Below are 15,727 nucleotides of genomic sequence, written 5' to 3' on the forward strand. Positions count from 1 at the left end.
TTAACAAACTGAATTTAGAACTAATACAACTAATTAATAGAACTAATTAATTCCTTTAAAATTGAAATATTGATCATCTTAATAATGATAAAGGCACTCTAAATTAAGAGTTCATTTAAACTTTGAAGAATTTGGTAATGATTGTCCTTCCTTCAGTTTTGATGGTTTAATTTTTATAATTATTAGACTCCAGCAACTTGCAGAAATATGTAAAGATTTCATTCTCATTGAAAGACACATTAGCAAATTGTTGAGTGACCCACCTGGTATGAACAATGTTTGGTAAATAAAAAATCATGAGAGTCTATTAGAAAAATTCATATTACATTCCTTGGTTAGTTGTCAAAGTTTCTGCTAAACAGAAAGTGTATGGTCATTATTGTCAGCATGTACAAGTAACAAAGTTTTTTAATTTTACAGAGTCAAAGTCAGTTCTTGGAAATGTTTAAAGTATTGCCATGCTTTACTATTCTTTAATATTTAATTATCAGCATGCACCTTCTATAAATGTTGTAGTCCAATTCCAGGTGAAAACATGCTTAGGTATTAAAATTTTGAAGTATAAATAAAATAACTTTTTTAATCCTTTTTTTTTGATTGGAAATGAATCCTCAAGTAAGCTCAAAAATGTCATTTCTTTTATTTGTTTATTTATGTAGGAAAATTAATTGATTGGAAATGAATCCTCAAGTAAGCTCAAAAATGTCATTTCTTTTATTTGTTTATTTATGTAGGCTTAGAATTATATGAACACAAATTCTAACTTCCACCTTAAAGTGCATTAGTCCTTCAGCACTCTTTGCATAGATGTTTTCTTATATGGGACTGCAAACTATTATCATCAGGGAATGCTATTCTGAATACAATGCTCAGTTTTGGAATGGAGCATATTCATTTAATATTGATTGATAGTGTCCTTTTAATTAGAATTCAGACCAAATGTAGTGTACCAGGGCCAAATTTTGAAGCGGTCTACCAGCGTCATGCCTGCTACTGTTTCTAATCTTGTCACAGTTCGAGCTGAACTACTTGTTTTAATTGTTGCTACATTTTTCTGCTTGCCAGGATTATGCTTTAAGATTATGGTTTCTATTTAGATATTTCCATGTAAGTTGTTTAAGTGTCACGTTATGTAGCTTCATAAATTGTTAGTTAGTTTCAGGATGGTTAAAAATACTTGAATTACAAGTCTAGTTTCTGGTCGTACATAGAGGCCATAGCTTCTAGTTTCACAAAAGCAAATATTTTTTATTAGGAGTATTACTGGATTTGGCTGCATTTTATAAAAGAAAATGGTACACCAAATCCATAGAATAATTATTGTAAAGACATAGGATGCTGATATATTTTCTCTTTGTGTATTTATGTGGATAAAATCAGGAAATCAGATGGTAAATAGAGAATTTGGGTATGGAAAAATAATTTCAACTTCAGCTGGTGATTGCACATAATTAAAGAGGATATCACAATTTGGTCAGCGTAGGTAGAGGTTGTTTTTTTTTAGATACATATCTGGGGACAAATGAATGGATACTTCTGACAATTCTATGCATAGACCAGAATTTCACAACCTGAATTTCTCAGCCTATGTGGATTTTGTAGCTGTTAATTTAGGATGTTTCAGAAAAGCATCTTGTTTCTTTGAACTCAGTCCTTACACACCTAAGTTCTGCTGCAGTTGTGTGGGTGGATAGATGTGTGCTTAAATGCCTCCCTGGGCCAGCCAAATTCACAGATTTTGTTTCGGGAAGCTCTGGATGTGTCAGCTCACACACACTTGGCACTTGGAGCACACTCATGGGCTGGGATGTATGTCTGAGTGTTTTGCCATCTGTTACATGTTTGTGGATTTCACCATAGCATGTTAGTTGTAGGTCATGTGCATGTGTATAGCATGTGCTGAGGTCATGTGGCTGGTTTTTTGCTTGGTTTGTCTTTTTTTTTTTTTTAATATATATAGATATAGTCCTGCACAGAGTTGAGGGAAGCCGTGCAGAAATGGCTGGAATAGGAAGAAAACAGTTACACATTAGGAAAACTTTAAGTTGTGGATGAAGAAGGGTAAAGTCAAAGTGTTTACTTTAATGTTGGTATTTTGTATAAGTTTCATATGTCAGAGGAAGCATGGGAGCCTAAGTACTTGGGGTATACATATACATCCTTGTAAATATATTATACATATATATAAACCTATTTTGAAATAGCATATCTTGCATTTTGACAGCATTTTATCCAGCAGCTTGCTCTGATAGCTGAAGAAATCTCTGACTGGTTCCTTGTAATTAAAAGATCAGTAGTAGAGCTGTCAATTCGTTACACCTACTTTCTCTGCTTTTAATGGTTTCATTAACACCTTGTGTCTCCAAAAGAACGTTGGTGCTTATTTTAAAAGTGGGTGTTTGAAACAGTTTGAAACCTTCTATGGAAAAACTGCACAAAGAACAATAGTTTCTCTGGCCTCCACCCTTGTATGAAAGGCACCTTGTTAAGTGGTACCTGATCTTCATGAAATGCTTCCTATGAAATCTTTTTTGTGTGCGTGTAGTCAGGACACTTCATTGCATTTTTTCTTCTAGCCCTATATGCTTTTTGAGAGGGGCAGATAAAGATGAGCCTTCCTTTCTCTCCCCTGTTGCTATGATCTCAGCAATCTACTAGCTTCATGCTGGGCTGAAAACATGAATGAATGCAATTAGTCCTTCAGGATTATTACGTTCATATGGATAGGCATACGTAATGTATATGGCATATGTAATGAGAATATATATGTATTTCAGTGTTTGTATATATACTTACATACACATATATATACACATATGTGTGTATGTATGCATTGAAGTGTGTCATTAGGTGCTCACGTGGTGTACAGTTTTTTTCCCTCACACATGAATGTGTGTGAGGGAAAAAATCTGAAAATGATTTTTTTAAATTGAACTCTCTAGTGTTTAGAAAATGAATGGAATTTCCATCAAATTTCCAGGTCTAATCTTCCAGCTAAGGCATTTTGTGTTAAAGTTCAAAGCAGTAATAAGAGAATTATTTGTAGATTCTGTGTTTTAGTTCTTGGCCGTCTTCCCAGTTGGCTGTTTCTTCACATGCTGGTAGTTCCCGGGTCAGTGGGTGGGCAGGTAGATAAGCTAGCACTCAGGCACTGCAATGTAAAATGAAACAGAGAAGAATTACATGAATGTGTTTTGAGAACTCTCCTAGCTTATTTGAGTGCCTTGTAACTTCTTCCAGCACCAGTCTGTTGCTGGGTGGAGGACTGCAGCATTGTTGAAATTCTAGACTACACATAAACACATAAAGCAGGTTGGTCACTGGGAACAGCTGAGAGAAGATGCTAACAAAGACGCAACCTTTCCTGGTGAAATGAATAAACAGTAGTTTCTCCATGCCTTTGAGATATGCCTCCATTGCTTTGGGTTACTGTTTTTCAATTTATTTTTAAAATTCAATTAGAAGTATTTTAGGTCTGTGATTTTCTTCCAACAAATATTCTTTGCTCTGCTGCCCAGTTCTGAGCATTGTTTTAAAAAATATATCTTTAGTCTCATGATTAATATAATATTCCAGTGTTTCTGAATGATCTAATTCACTTTTGAGAATTAGGGGCCCTGTTTTAAGTTATTGTTGCACTTGTGCTTAAAATTTAGTCAGTCAGCAGCACGCCAGCATAATGAAATGAAAACATTTGGTTTGAAGTAAACAGATAAGTTATTGCAATTTCATTGTGATGGTATTACAGTTGTTATGGGTAAGCCATACTGTAAGGTACTTCAGCACAGCTGAATGAAAGAACAGAATCATTCAGGCATTGGGAGTCTTCCTTGCATTTTTGCACTCTTCATTATAGTCTCTTCAAGCTGGATTATGGTTGAGCTCATTTAAAATGGTGTGTGTTATTTTACAGTGTGCAAATATGTATAGGTATCTAAAATCTTCTTTTTTAGGAAACTAAGTCTACATTTTTACCTTACAAAAGCACAAATTCCTATTCCCATATATTTTAGAAAATAATTTGAGTTAAAATGAAGTATATGAAAATAAATGTGTGAGAAAAACCCCACTGTTCTGCGAGGATTGAGTGTATTGCTCTGCCATAGAATGTCAGAAAAATACAGTAAAAGAAAAATACGCCCCAATATATAGATGTATATATGTATTTAATCTGGGGAAACATCCTTCATGTTCTCCTGTTGACAGGTTGATGAAAATACATTGTTAGATTGTAATTTTGTGAAAGAAATGATTTTATTTTAGACTGCTGCAAAATGTAGAGATATATATTTGTGTCCATATTCTGTTAACTGGTATGCAAAACATAAACATTTTTCTGTTTAAAAGCATGACCAGTAAAAATGCTGTCAAAATAAAAATCAGCTAACAAAAAGGTGCACAAGTGTCCTGTTAATTAGCAAGATCTGCTTGAATTGCTAATACCAATTAAAGCAAATTCTTCAGGTTCTGCAATTTTTACTTGAAAATTAAAATTCTTATTGTCACTTGCATTATAATCTAGCAGAAGAGTTTTCCTATCCATGCTGACATATTGCATGGAAAAAGGACCTTAGACTCACAAAGCCTGTAAGTTATTTTTCATGTTCACTTTCTTTTCCATCATTAGATCAGCATATTAAACTGTTCAACAGTAGTATCTGCAGTAAAAAAATCTTATTTTACTTTTGTCACTGAGTAACTTTTTGTTTGTTTTCATCAGACTTTTGAAGAACCTTCTTACTTGATAGGCACCATCTTTAGGTTTTGATTGTAGTGATGAAATGGTGCAGTGTGTAGAGAAGAAATTATTTGTTTATGAATCATTGGGTGAGGCAAAAGAAAAAAAAGAGTATGAGATACATTTACTTTGATGCTGGTCACCCTCTGCTAAAACATATTTGCTTAATTCTGAAAGATAAAATTTAGACTCATGACATTTAAAAGGATGCATGTTTTGACAGAATATATTTTGTGCCATAATTAATGTTTGCTGTGGAGCAAACATTACCTTTATGACCATAATGACCTTTATTTATTGAAATAATACAATACTTCTGCCTGAAATTACTTAGTTTTTCTTGCTTGGGGGTGGATACTTGCAGTAACAGGCACGTTCATATGGTGTGAGTTGTTCATCAGTAGTAGTTGAGTACTGCAGCTGTTCCCTGGTGGATAGCAATGAGGCACTACCTTTTTTAGGTTTGTGGATTTCAAAGTAGTATTTTTCATATTTGTGTTACAATTCAGAAGAATTTCCTTCTCTTTACAGACATAAAAATCATATTATCTTGTCAGACAGTGACTTGCTTAGAAATATATAAATATTATTATAATGGTATTACTGTACATAGGATTTTTTATTTTAATTTTTACTTTGAATTTGTTTCAAATTTGTAAATAAATTTGTGTATCTTTTCTCAGCTGTGTCTTTGAAACGAGCTGGATACGTTCTAACTCTTTTAATCAAAAGTAAACAAAAAAATCCTCCAAATCTCTTAATGTCTAATATTTTGTTGGATTTATAATGCTGTATAGATCAAATACAGAGGTTTTTTGTGAGGATACAGAAAAAGCAAGTATTTTATTTTACTTACTGCTAATTTTAGTGATGATCTTTGTAGTACAGTTGTCAGTCTTTAATGCTAATTCATCAGCATTAGGTAAGGACTTCTAGCAGCTTTAAAGATGTTTGGTCTCCTGCAATTGTTAAAAGTTGTTGCAAGAAAATTTAGCAATTAATGCTGTTAATGAGGAGAAAAAACAGCTGCATTGGGTTTTTGTTTGATGGTTGTGGTTCTCCCCCCCTGCAACCCCTCCCACTTTATTTGATGTCTAATCAGATTTTTCAAAAAATAGTTATGTATTCATACAGACAGGGCATTTGGTGAACAGAAGTTAACAAAGTAGGAGCTATCAATCCTGCTCTCTTTCCTATTGTTTCCAGAAAAGAAGGAAATAAAGAGAGACTCTGGAATTTGAAAGTATTGACCTTCTGACACTCACACACAGCATGGTCATTCCACTGGCACACAAAGTGCCTTAAGCCACCATAATGGCAAACTGCATTTTTGAAGTCACTGATATGAGAGCCAGCTGGATGGGGGATGGACAGCCAACTGTGATTCTGCAGCTATTTGTAAGTTACCACTTTAGAGCCAGACAGCTTCACTTTTATATTCCCAACCTTACCACTTTGGAATAGTGTTGCTTTGTTAGGCTTAGCCAGGGATTTGTGACTGCTACATAGACTTAGAACCATTTGGTCCAGAATTGTGTGGTCATTCTTCATAGAAATCTGCTTTGCAGAGTAATTTCATTCATCTGGTTGTGGGGGAGGGATGAGAAACCGTGAAGGAACATTCAGATACAGCATTCTTCAAGGAAATTGTGCATCCACATTTGCTAGTCACTTTTTAAAGGTAAAGGTAGAGATTTGGATCAAGCAGTTAAAAGCCGGTTCAGACCAATGTCTTAACATTATTTGTGATCTCTTGGATAGGCTTTCCATGTATAATCGGAAAAGGCCTAATATTTCATGTACTGCAACAGCTCTTACCACTGGCCCATGTATTTATTTATTTGTTTGTTTGTTTACAGTTACTGCTCCAATACACTTTTACATAATTTTGCAGTTCTCTTGGGACTTAGTTTATTAAAAATTAGTGATCCATCACTAAGTGGGGTACATTACAAATACTGGTGCTCCCAAAAGGGAGTTTTTGTGCCAAAAGAAATAAATAATAGGGATACAAAAGCTGCTAAACAGCGTGTCTCCCAATTGCAAATTAATCAGGTGAAAAACCACCTCAGCAACTACAGCTGAATGTGGAACAGTTTATTTTAAATACTGAATAAAGATATGTTGAGAGGGTGTAGCATATCTTTGTTTCTAGCTATGTATAATTTTAAAAAAAGTTATGTGCTGGATTCAGTGGGGAATTCTTTTAGGTTGATGGCATTGTCAGTGCATAGACCTCTTTCAAAAAACTTAATGCTATTATAAAAAAAATTAAAGGTGTTGATTTTTTTCTGTCAGTTTCTGTTGTTTTGTGATAATTAGTAATGATATCTCTAGACAACAACCAAGGCCATAGAAAAGATGTTTTAAAAAACTTCTATCTTCACTAATCTGAATTAAAAGGTATGATAGAAAAAGAATCATTGCTGTGAATATGTGGTTTCCAAAGCTGCCAATCACTTCTGGCACACCTCCCATCATGGTTGCTGTGCCCATAATTAAATGCCTGTTATTAGTATATCTTTCCATAACATTTACAATGGAAAAGGCAAGGGGTCCTTGCAAAGCTATGGCTGTCAGGGGAACAATAAAAACTAATTACACACTCTGTTGTCACCATTGTCAGCTCTGCTTTTGGGGGCAAAGAACATGGGAAGTGTGTGCCTAATATCTATCTATCTATCTATCTATCTATCTATCTATCTATCTATCTATCTATCTATCTATCTATCTATCTATCTTTCTGTCTATCTTCACTTGGAGTAATTCAGTGCTAGTGAAGTCATGTTTACTTGGAAGATTATTATTCTTTATTCCAAAGATTTTAGTTCTAGGGTTATGTTTGTCCCTTCACTTATGCCCAAGTTGCATTTTGAGCCTTTGCTTTTGAGCCACATTTGCCTTTCTCTCATTCTATCTTGCACACTTCCTGGTGAACAGAGCTTTCCAATAAAATTGCTGCAATCGAGGCCCATATTTGTCTGCATTTATTAAATAGGTGGGAATCATCTTTTGTATTCTTTTGCTTGTGCCTTGCACTGTAAACTGGGTTAGAAAAAAACTGAATGAAAGCAGCTAGTTTGCATGTTCATGTTTTTTTATGTTTATAGCCCATAGTCAGTGGTTTATTCTAAGTGAAATCAGGATAAGTTTTTTTTTGTACTGCAGTACTGACTTGAGTGAAATGTGTGCTTGTTCCATTTATCCTTGCACACGCATTTCCAAATGTAAGCATAAATACATAATTGCTATGTCAATTATCTTAAACACAGTTCTTAAAGGCATTGAAAGAGTGAAGTTGTGCCTTCACACTTATATTTACTAATTTTTTTTGAAGCTTTTAAAATGAGCCATTTACTTGAGAATTTTTTTAGGCCACTGATTTAAAAAGAATGTATCCTCAATACCAGAATTTTGAATATATTTAGGTACCAAGAGCTGCAGACAGCAGCCATTTTAAGGGATTTTTAGGACTGCTTGGTGCCTAATTGTCCTAGATTTTATTTCAGCTATTTTGCACATGTAGTTTCTTAAATACCTTCCAAAAATTGGTCCCTTGAAATTAAGGAAAATTGTTTAAATACATACCCTCGTTTTTAAAAGTAGAAGAAGTCAGTGGGAGCTGATGGTAGTAATGAGGAATCAAAGTCTGGTTTTTTTACTATATGCCTTGATATACACTGCAAGGTGTGATTTTTTTTTAAATACACTAACTATTGTTGGATTTTCATTGCAGTATTTTTGGAGGTATTCTTATCCAATTTATTAACATAAAAAGATTCTTGAACTGCTTTGGATGGGAGTTGATTTAGGTCCTCTATTGTTGATTTTATGATATAGTTCTCCTGAATATGAGGTTCAGTAGTTAGATTGTCAATTTTGGTGAAGCAGTGCAATCTGCATGAATCTTATATAGTGAGGGAGCACAGCAGCATGGGACTGCAGAACCCTGTGGGTCTTTATCTGGTTGGGTTCATATAAGTTCTAGACTAAAAATTTTTGACCAGTTTTTGCGGAGTTGGGATATCTAACTTTGTGAATGGAAGAGGGTAAAAGCAAACCTGTTTGAATGAGTAGTTTTGCTGTCAGCCATTTCAAAAGTGAGAATTGGCTTACTATATGTGATTAGCAGATAGACATTAATGGAACTTTGAGATGTTGAATGCCCTATATAGTGTAGTATGGTTTGTAGGTGGCAAAAAAATTAATTTAAGATCATGAAGGTAATATAAATCAGATATAGCAGTACACCACTGGGATACTTGTGTTTTGTGTTTTCCAAAGTAGTATATGCAATACTCCTTAAAAAATGTGTGGATCTTGTGAATGCCCAAATAGGATGGAATGATTTCCTCATTGAAATAACTAAACCACTGTATTCAGGAAAGAAGTCTCTGTTTTCTAGAAATTAGAATAATAGCATTCATAGAATAAGAGATCTCTCTGGAGAATGTTACTTCTTGTAAATATAAAATCTTTAATGTATAGACCGTGTAATTTATTACCTGTTTACCAAAATGATGAGTAGTTGTTCCTGTTGTGTGGTGTGTCCCTGTAGTTTGGGACTGCTGAGAAGGCAATTACTCTTATACATTTTCATTTAATGGAGTATTACATTTTTCTTGGTTTCCAGTGGACTTGCTCTTGTCTAGTAGCTACGAGACAGAGCATGAGATGAAGATACATCTTGAAGGAAATATGGCCCTTGTTAAATTAGATACATATTGATGAAATAAACTTATTTTTGGTGAAATAGACTCTTGTAAAAATTCCAATTCTAATTTTTTAGAATCTTACAGGTTATTAAACTGTATCCATCATTCATGTATGAAATTTGATTGTGTTTTGTTGTCTCTGAGATGGTAGATCCTCTTTCAAGACTTTGGGCCCAATTTAATACTTTGCGTATGTATTTGTAGGGTGTTGCCTGCAAAGTTTCTGGAAATCTTGGAAAATTTTATATGTTGATTTTTATATTACATCTCAAAAGTGTCCTGTGAATGTTTAATAACTTTTTGTGTTAATTCACAAAAAGTTATTAAACAATTGTAAAGGAATGAAGACACAATTTTATTGAGGAACTTGCATCTTAAAAAGTCTTCAGACAAACTACCTTTGAAAAAAAAGTAAGAACAGTTGTTGCAGAGCACAATCATTTTGTATTACACATACTAGCATAGTCCTCACTTGAAAACATGACATATAAATCAGTCTCTAAAAATCTCTGTTGTAGATGGAAACTTCAATATCAAAAGGGTTGAGAGTTTTGAGAGTGTAAAAGAGATTCTTTGTTTAAATAAAACCAAAATAAAAATAATGTTGTTATGTGAAGTATCTTTAATCAAGGTGGTATGAAATGCATCGTTAAGGTTAAGAGTCACATTATCATAACAAGTGACAGAGTGGGTGAAGAAGGAAAATTAATTACAGAGGTAGAGCATATTTGCATCTGATTATATCATGGCTACTCACTGCATTCAAATTCCAAGCAAACCCTTTCTCTATCTCAGTTATATAAAACTTACTTGAAAAGAACACTTTAGGAGGAGAATCTCCATGTCCAGTGCTTCTACTCCAAAGCAGGATAGTTAACTAAAAAAAAAAAAAAAGTTTTTTTTGCGATTTACAGCATTACTTTATTATTACTTTCTCAGATCCTGTGTCTGACTGAACTGTATTTTATAGCTTACTGTAAAAAGAAATCTCCGTTTTCCATTTTCCATACTACCTGTCTTGATTTAGTGCTTATATAATGGCCTTCCTTAGAACACAGCATTTGGAAGCCTTTCCTAAGCACTTAATTTTAGGTGTGGAGTTTGGAGGTAATGCATTGTTACTGATGAAAGCAATTTTGCCTTTGTAACTTCTCTGAGTGAATCAGATCATTGCAGTGCCCAATTAGGATTTCTGTACTTGTTTTTTTAATGGATGACAGAGAAATTATTGCTTCTTCTTTCTGTCTGCATGCTTATTTACTTCATAATGCTAGTATAGTGGATGCATACAAGACTTAATTTTTAGATTAGACTGAATATCAGGTTGGTTTAACCCAGCCTTCCTGAATTAACAGTTTTCCTTTGGGTTTAGTCCTATGCTTAAGACAAAATATTGTCTGCTTTTCACCATGTAATGGATATGTCTGAGACAAAATGAGTCCCGATAGTGTCTTATGTCCCAAAAGTACATGATGTTCCCAGGTGAAAAGGTTCTGTGGTTTTCAGATAAATGTTCTAGACACCAGTACTGTTGCTTGATTCCTGTTATGGATAGATTTGTTACTGGTTTTGGTCTGAGAAACACTCCCATCCTTGAGAAGGAAGAGAAATACTGATTTCTCAAGATAATTTCATAGGTTTAGGATGTACATTTCCTGTGCTCCCAGCTCCTGTAGTTGGCATCAGTGAAGTAATGCTTTTATTTAAATAATGTATCAGAGAAAGGAACATTGTTTACACAAATGCTACTTGCATGAAGTTAAAAAACTATGTCAAATGGCATGGTAACATACTCTGACCAGGTGCTGTGCTGTATTTGCATGAAATTCCCATTGAGTTTATTGAATGTTCTTTTATTTTATAAGTTGCAGTAGTAGAAGGGAATGAAGCATGTAGCCAGTGTTCAGTTGACAGTACTTCACTCATTCTTTTATTCCGCTCTAAATTTCAAAACGTTACTAGTAATCCTGAGATGTTTTGAAGAATAGAACATGATTGAAGGTCTATGAAACTTTTTACCCCGTATTTTTCATTTACCACTTCTGCAAAGCCCACTTATTTTACCTTTTATTTTGGTTGTTGTTTACTGAATGTTTACTCCTCATCAAAACTACAATTTTGAGCATGGTTACGTATTTATTTTGTAAAATTTATTTATCCATGTATTGATTAAAATTAAAATTTTCACCCTGCATATGAAGTTAGTAGAAGATAATTTAAAAGATGGGAAAGAGACATAGTACAAAAGTGCCCTACTTATTGAGACTTGGAAGCTTTTTAATTTTATTATTTTGAACTCTGCTTCATAAACAAAGATTTCTTATTTACTCTGGATTCTTATATCTGTTGTAGATGTGTTTGTGATTTCCTTTAGTTTTACTGTCTTTTTATACTTCCATGCTTATAAGCTTTCCTGCAGTTCCTTAAAGTGAGAGGAGTGGAATTGGAAATTCCATCTGACATTGGCAAGTTTTTAAAATCAAATGCCATGATGATAATGCAGCATTCTCCAATGAAGAAGTTTGAACAATCAAAACTTCATGCATCAGAAAACTGAACATGCAAGGTGGAAAGATGCATCTGTTCTGCTGTTGATGCTCTTCATCAACAGGGCTGACATAAAATGTTTTTTTTTTTTTTTTTTTTCCCAAGGACCCTGACACATCTGAAGCTAAAGCTGTAATTTTTCCTGCTTTAACAGTAGCTTGTCAGTTTCTTTGACTCAAAACTTTCAGTGGAATCTAAAATGGGAGAGCATGTTGAGACAGGACTCCAATCACTCTAAACAAAAAATCATACAGCTGCCTTCAGTTTGAACAGGTAAATTATGATTGTCAGTCCAGTTGTATTTTACCATCAGAAATACAGTTTTTGTGAAGAGTTTTTTCTTTGTACTGTGTGGATTGTTATGGAGAGTAAGAGGAGAAACTAATAAAGAAGGAAGGAAAATTCTCTAAATTGTGACCTTGGTTTTCAGCCATGGCATGTCTTTTGATTTTGTTGGGTTTTTTTCTGCGAACTTCTAGAAACTGTATTCACCTAGTATTCTAGGTGAATACTTCTACAGAAGTGTGAATGCAACACAAAAAGAAAAGTAATCCTGGAATTTTAGGGAAAAAAAGTTTATTCAAAAGCATTTAATTGTACTATCATTACTTATGAAGTATCCATGTAACTTTGGTCCTTAATGTGATAAAAGACAGTTCTTAACATTTTTTTCTGTCTTTGTTCACTTGATAAGCTGAAAGTGTGTTTCTTACATATGATTTTTGAACCTCAGGATCTTGTATCTGTGGAAGAGGATGCATTGCTGTTATCTATGGTCATGCTGTGGTTTGATGTCATGCCATGACCTAGGTGTTGCAAAGAGAATGAGTGCTTTATATAGCTAATGAGGTGAGCTTTCTTTGCAAACTTCATTTGCTTGCATCACTTTAAATGGATTTGCTAACCTACTGGATTTGCTACTACTATGGTAGTAGCTACCTGATGTGTGATTGCAAACTTTGCTAATCAGCTTTAGGGGAAGAACTACTTTCTTAATTAAAAGTGGCCGATTACTCTTCAGACAGGAGTTGTATCGTAGGGTGTCCTTTTATCTTTCTTGCCCCCTTCCCTTTTCATTTTTTTTCTTTTTGTTCTGTGACCATGAGTATTTCCAAGAAAAAAATACTTTTCTTTGTAATCTGTTTATCCCTTTAATTTCACCTTGTGCGAGTAATGCCAGGTCTAGTGTGTTCTGCCTGGAAGGAGCCATGAAATGGTGGCTTGAAACTGCAGTAAATATTGATTGGATCCCTGAGCAGAGCCTTGCTCAAAGCTCACTTTGAAGAATTGAAAGGGACCTATTGTTCCTTCTTAGTCAGTACTCCATAGCCAAGGCTAAAGTATGCAAGTGTTAGGATAAGAAAGGCAGTGGGGGAAATTGAACAGTGAGCACAGCTGAAGGCGTAACTGCTCAGTGCTGAGGGAAGGGAAGCCTCCAGCAGAAAAGGGGCAAAGATTTTATGTGGCTTGCATAAAACTTTGCAGAGGTCGAGTGCCCAAAACCATCCTCCTTCTTGTAAGGTGCTTGATGAATATAGCTTTCATATCATTTAGGTGGAATGTGGAGAAGAGGTACAAACTTTTTCCTTTAAGGGATGGTTCCTCCCAAAGACTCTGCAATCCTTTGTGAACAAGTAAGCAATAAGGGTGGATTATTGGGCAGCTCTTGCTGCCTCACAGTTTGAGGCTCTAATCAAAGCAGTGATGGATGAAGTATTTGGGAGAGTTTAACCACTACTGTTCTGTTCCACATAGCTGTTGCTTGGCTGTACAGAAGAAAGGCAAAATGCAGAGGATGCAGTTTAATTAGCTACCACTTCTTATTAATTCATTTGAAGCTTGGCAATAAACACAGGCTGCAAATTGTTGTGCTTTCATTGGCCAGTCCATCCTCATTGGAGAAGCTTCTGCCAGCCAGTGCCAGGTGGGTGATGGATCCTTTCTTTAAGATGAGTGGGGAGCTCTCTGATCTGTTTGTACTTTCCTGTCCCCTTTCTGTTTTCCTTAGAAGATTTTTTACCTAAGTTCCCTTAAAATTCTTGTTTGCCAGGATATTTCACCTCATTATTGGCTAAGTACTTATATTGAGTGGGCGGGTAGTAGAGCCTACTACATTACATTCACCTGAACTGAATCTCTGTATGCATATAGATCCCTGACGTGCTGTCATGAAAGTGGAATTCATCTTGCCAGGTTTTCTAGCTTCCTCCCTCCCTCCCTTCCTCCCTTCCTTCCTCCCTCCCTCCCTACCTGCCCAAGAAGAGCCTTCAAAGAAAAGATAGGATTAGCATTGTACCTGCTGCCAATCTTAAAAAAGAAAAATTCCCTGCTGATTAATTTTTGCTTCTGGATCAGTGCTCCTTAAATATGATGAAAGAGATGTCTCACACATTTCACAATGGTCACCTGCCCTCCTCCCTTTCTGTTTTGTCTCAGTTATGTTCTCTGTTCCATCCTGTCTTTCAGTCTAGATGATGTAAGGAAACTTCAAAGGACCCATGACCTCCTTTTATTCCAGCTTGCAAGACAAAGCCTTGCCCTCTGCGTTTCAGACTACAGAAATGACAGTGTATCTATCTCATTATTGTAAAGCATATTGGGATGTTTTGAATATGAAAGGATCTGTATAAAAGCAAATTCTGTTTACTTCACCTCAGATGGGAATAGGATTGTCTTGTTACTGCACTAGTCCTTTATCTAAGAAGTGCTTGACAGTGTGCTAATAACAACGAATCTGCGCTGTGTTTTGCTTGCACCGTCTAGCAGCACTGTAACAGGAAGAAACTCAAGTCTCCATGGGTTGGGTAGAAGAGGTTGAGACAAGGATGGGAATTACCAAAAATAAAATTTCTGTTGATGAGAAACCTGAAGTTCAGTGCTTTAAAGCTAGCAAAAGCATCATTTTTCAAGTTGATGGAGAGCAGTGAAAAAAGATTACTTTTGATAGGCAGGTGACACATTATTGTAAACTGCAGTGGAACAATGTGACTGAAATTTTAGTTTGCCAGATTTTATTAGAAATTGGTTTATTTGGTGTCTAGAATACCTGGAGGTATAAAATCTGGTTGAAGTATTGTATCATCACCCCATCACAAACATTTTTCTCCTTTTCCCCCTGAGAAGCATACCCTGTGTAAATATTATATGCTATGTAAATGTTATATTATAGTCAGATCCTGTTCAGGATCCTGTATCTATTTGGAATGCAGAAATGCATGGTTGAGGGCATTTGTAGTTATACATAAAAGAGGAAGCTTTATGATTGTTTTTTTCTGCAGTAAATCTGTGTTCTTTTGAACCAGTACTTTAAACACTTAATAAATTTACATCTGCTTTTCTAATTTTAAAAATAATTTTTTCTATGGCTCAAATGCAAAGTTGACATCCAATACAGCCCGTATTAGGAAAGAAGTAAGGCCCTTGTCTGGCCCACTTTTGTTTTGGTTTTGGGTTTTTTTGTGTGTGTGTGTTGGGGGCTTGGGGGCGGGGAGGGGGGGGGTTGATATTTTTTTTTGTTTGCTTGGGTTTGGTTTTTTTTTTTTTTCGTTTCTTTGTTTAGTTTTTTTAAAATACTGTTCTCATTTGGGTTTATGCCTCCCTTCCTCAACTGCCACAACAATTTTATACTATGATTGATACTTTACAGACAGGAAAATTCAGAGTTGCTTCTTTTGCAGCAATCAGAACAATTTTCTGTTCCGTAGGTTGTAAAATCTTTATTTTAACC

The 15,727-nt window shown here is 35.0% G+C and overlaps 1 protein-coding gene and 2 long non-coding RNA genes across 5 annotated transcripts in view; 2 read left to right on the forward strand and 1 right to left on the reverse strand.

Moving 5' to 3' along the window:
- The window catches only part of EFNA5 (ephrin A5), a 521,261-nt gene that overhangs the window by 318,139 nt on the left and 187,395 nt on the right, over positions 1-15,727 (forward strand). The gene's annotated exons all lie outside the window — the stretch shown is intronic.
- Positions 2,602-5,780, reverse strand: LOC135291016 (uncharacterized). The gene is made up of 2 exons (XR_010353886.1): positions 5,595-5,780; positions 2,602-3,151 (listed from the first exon to the last, which is right to left on the reverse strand). It is a non-coding gene; the product is annotated as an uncharacterized LOC135291016 (long non-coding RNA).
- LOC135291017 (uncharacterized) lies at positions 4,572-15,461 on the forward strand. 2 transcript variants are annotated; one of them, XR_010353888.1, is made up of 6 exons: positions 4,572-5,199; positions 5,945-6,136; positions 12,106-12,273; positions 12,734-12,849; positions 13,756-13,924; positions 14,467-15,461. It is a non-coding gene; the product is annotated as an uncharacterized LOC135291017 (long non-coding RNA). The 2 variants fall into 2 exon arrangements; XR_010353887.1 differs by having other exon boundaries at positions 12,734-13,924.

This window comes from Passer domesticus, chromosome Z (genome assembly GCF_036417665.1).
Source record: "Passer domesticus isolate bPasDom1 chromosome Z, bPasDom1.hap1, whole genome shotgun sequence".
Classification (NCBI taxonomy): domain Eukaryota; kingdom Metazoa; phylum Chordata; class Aves; order Passeriformes; family Passeridae; genus Passer; species Passer domesticus.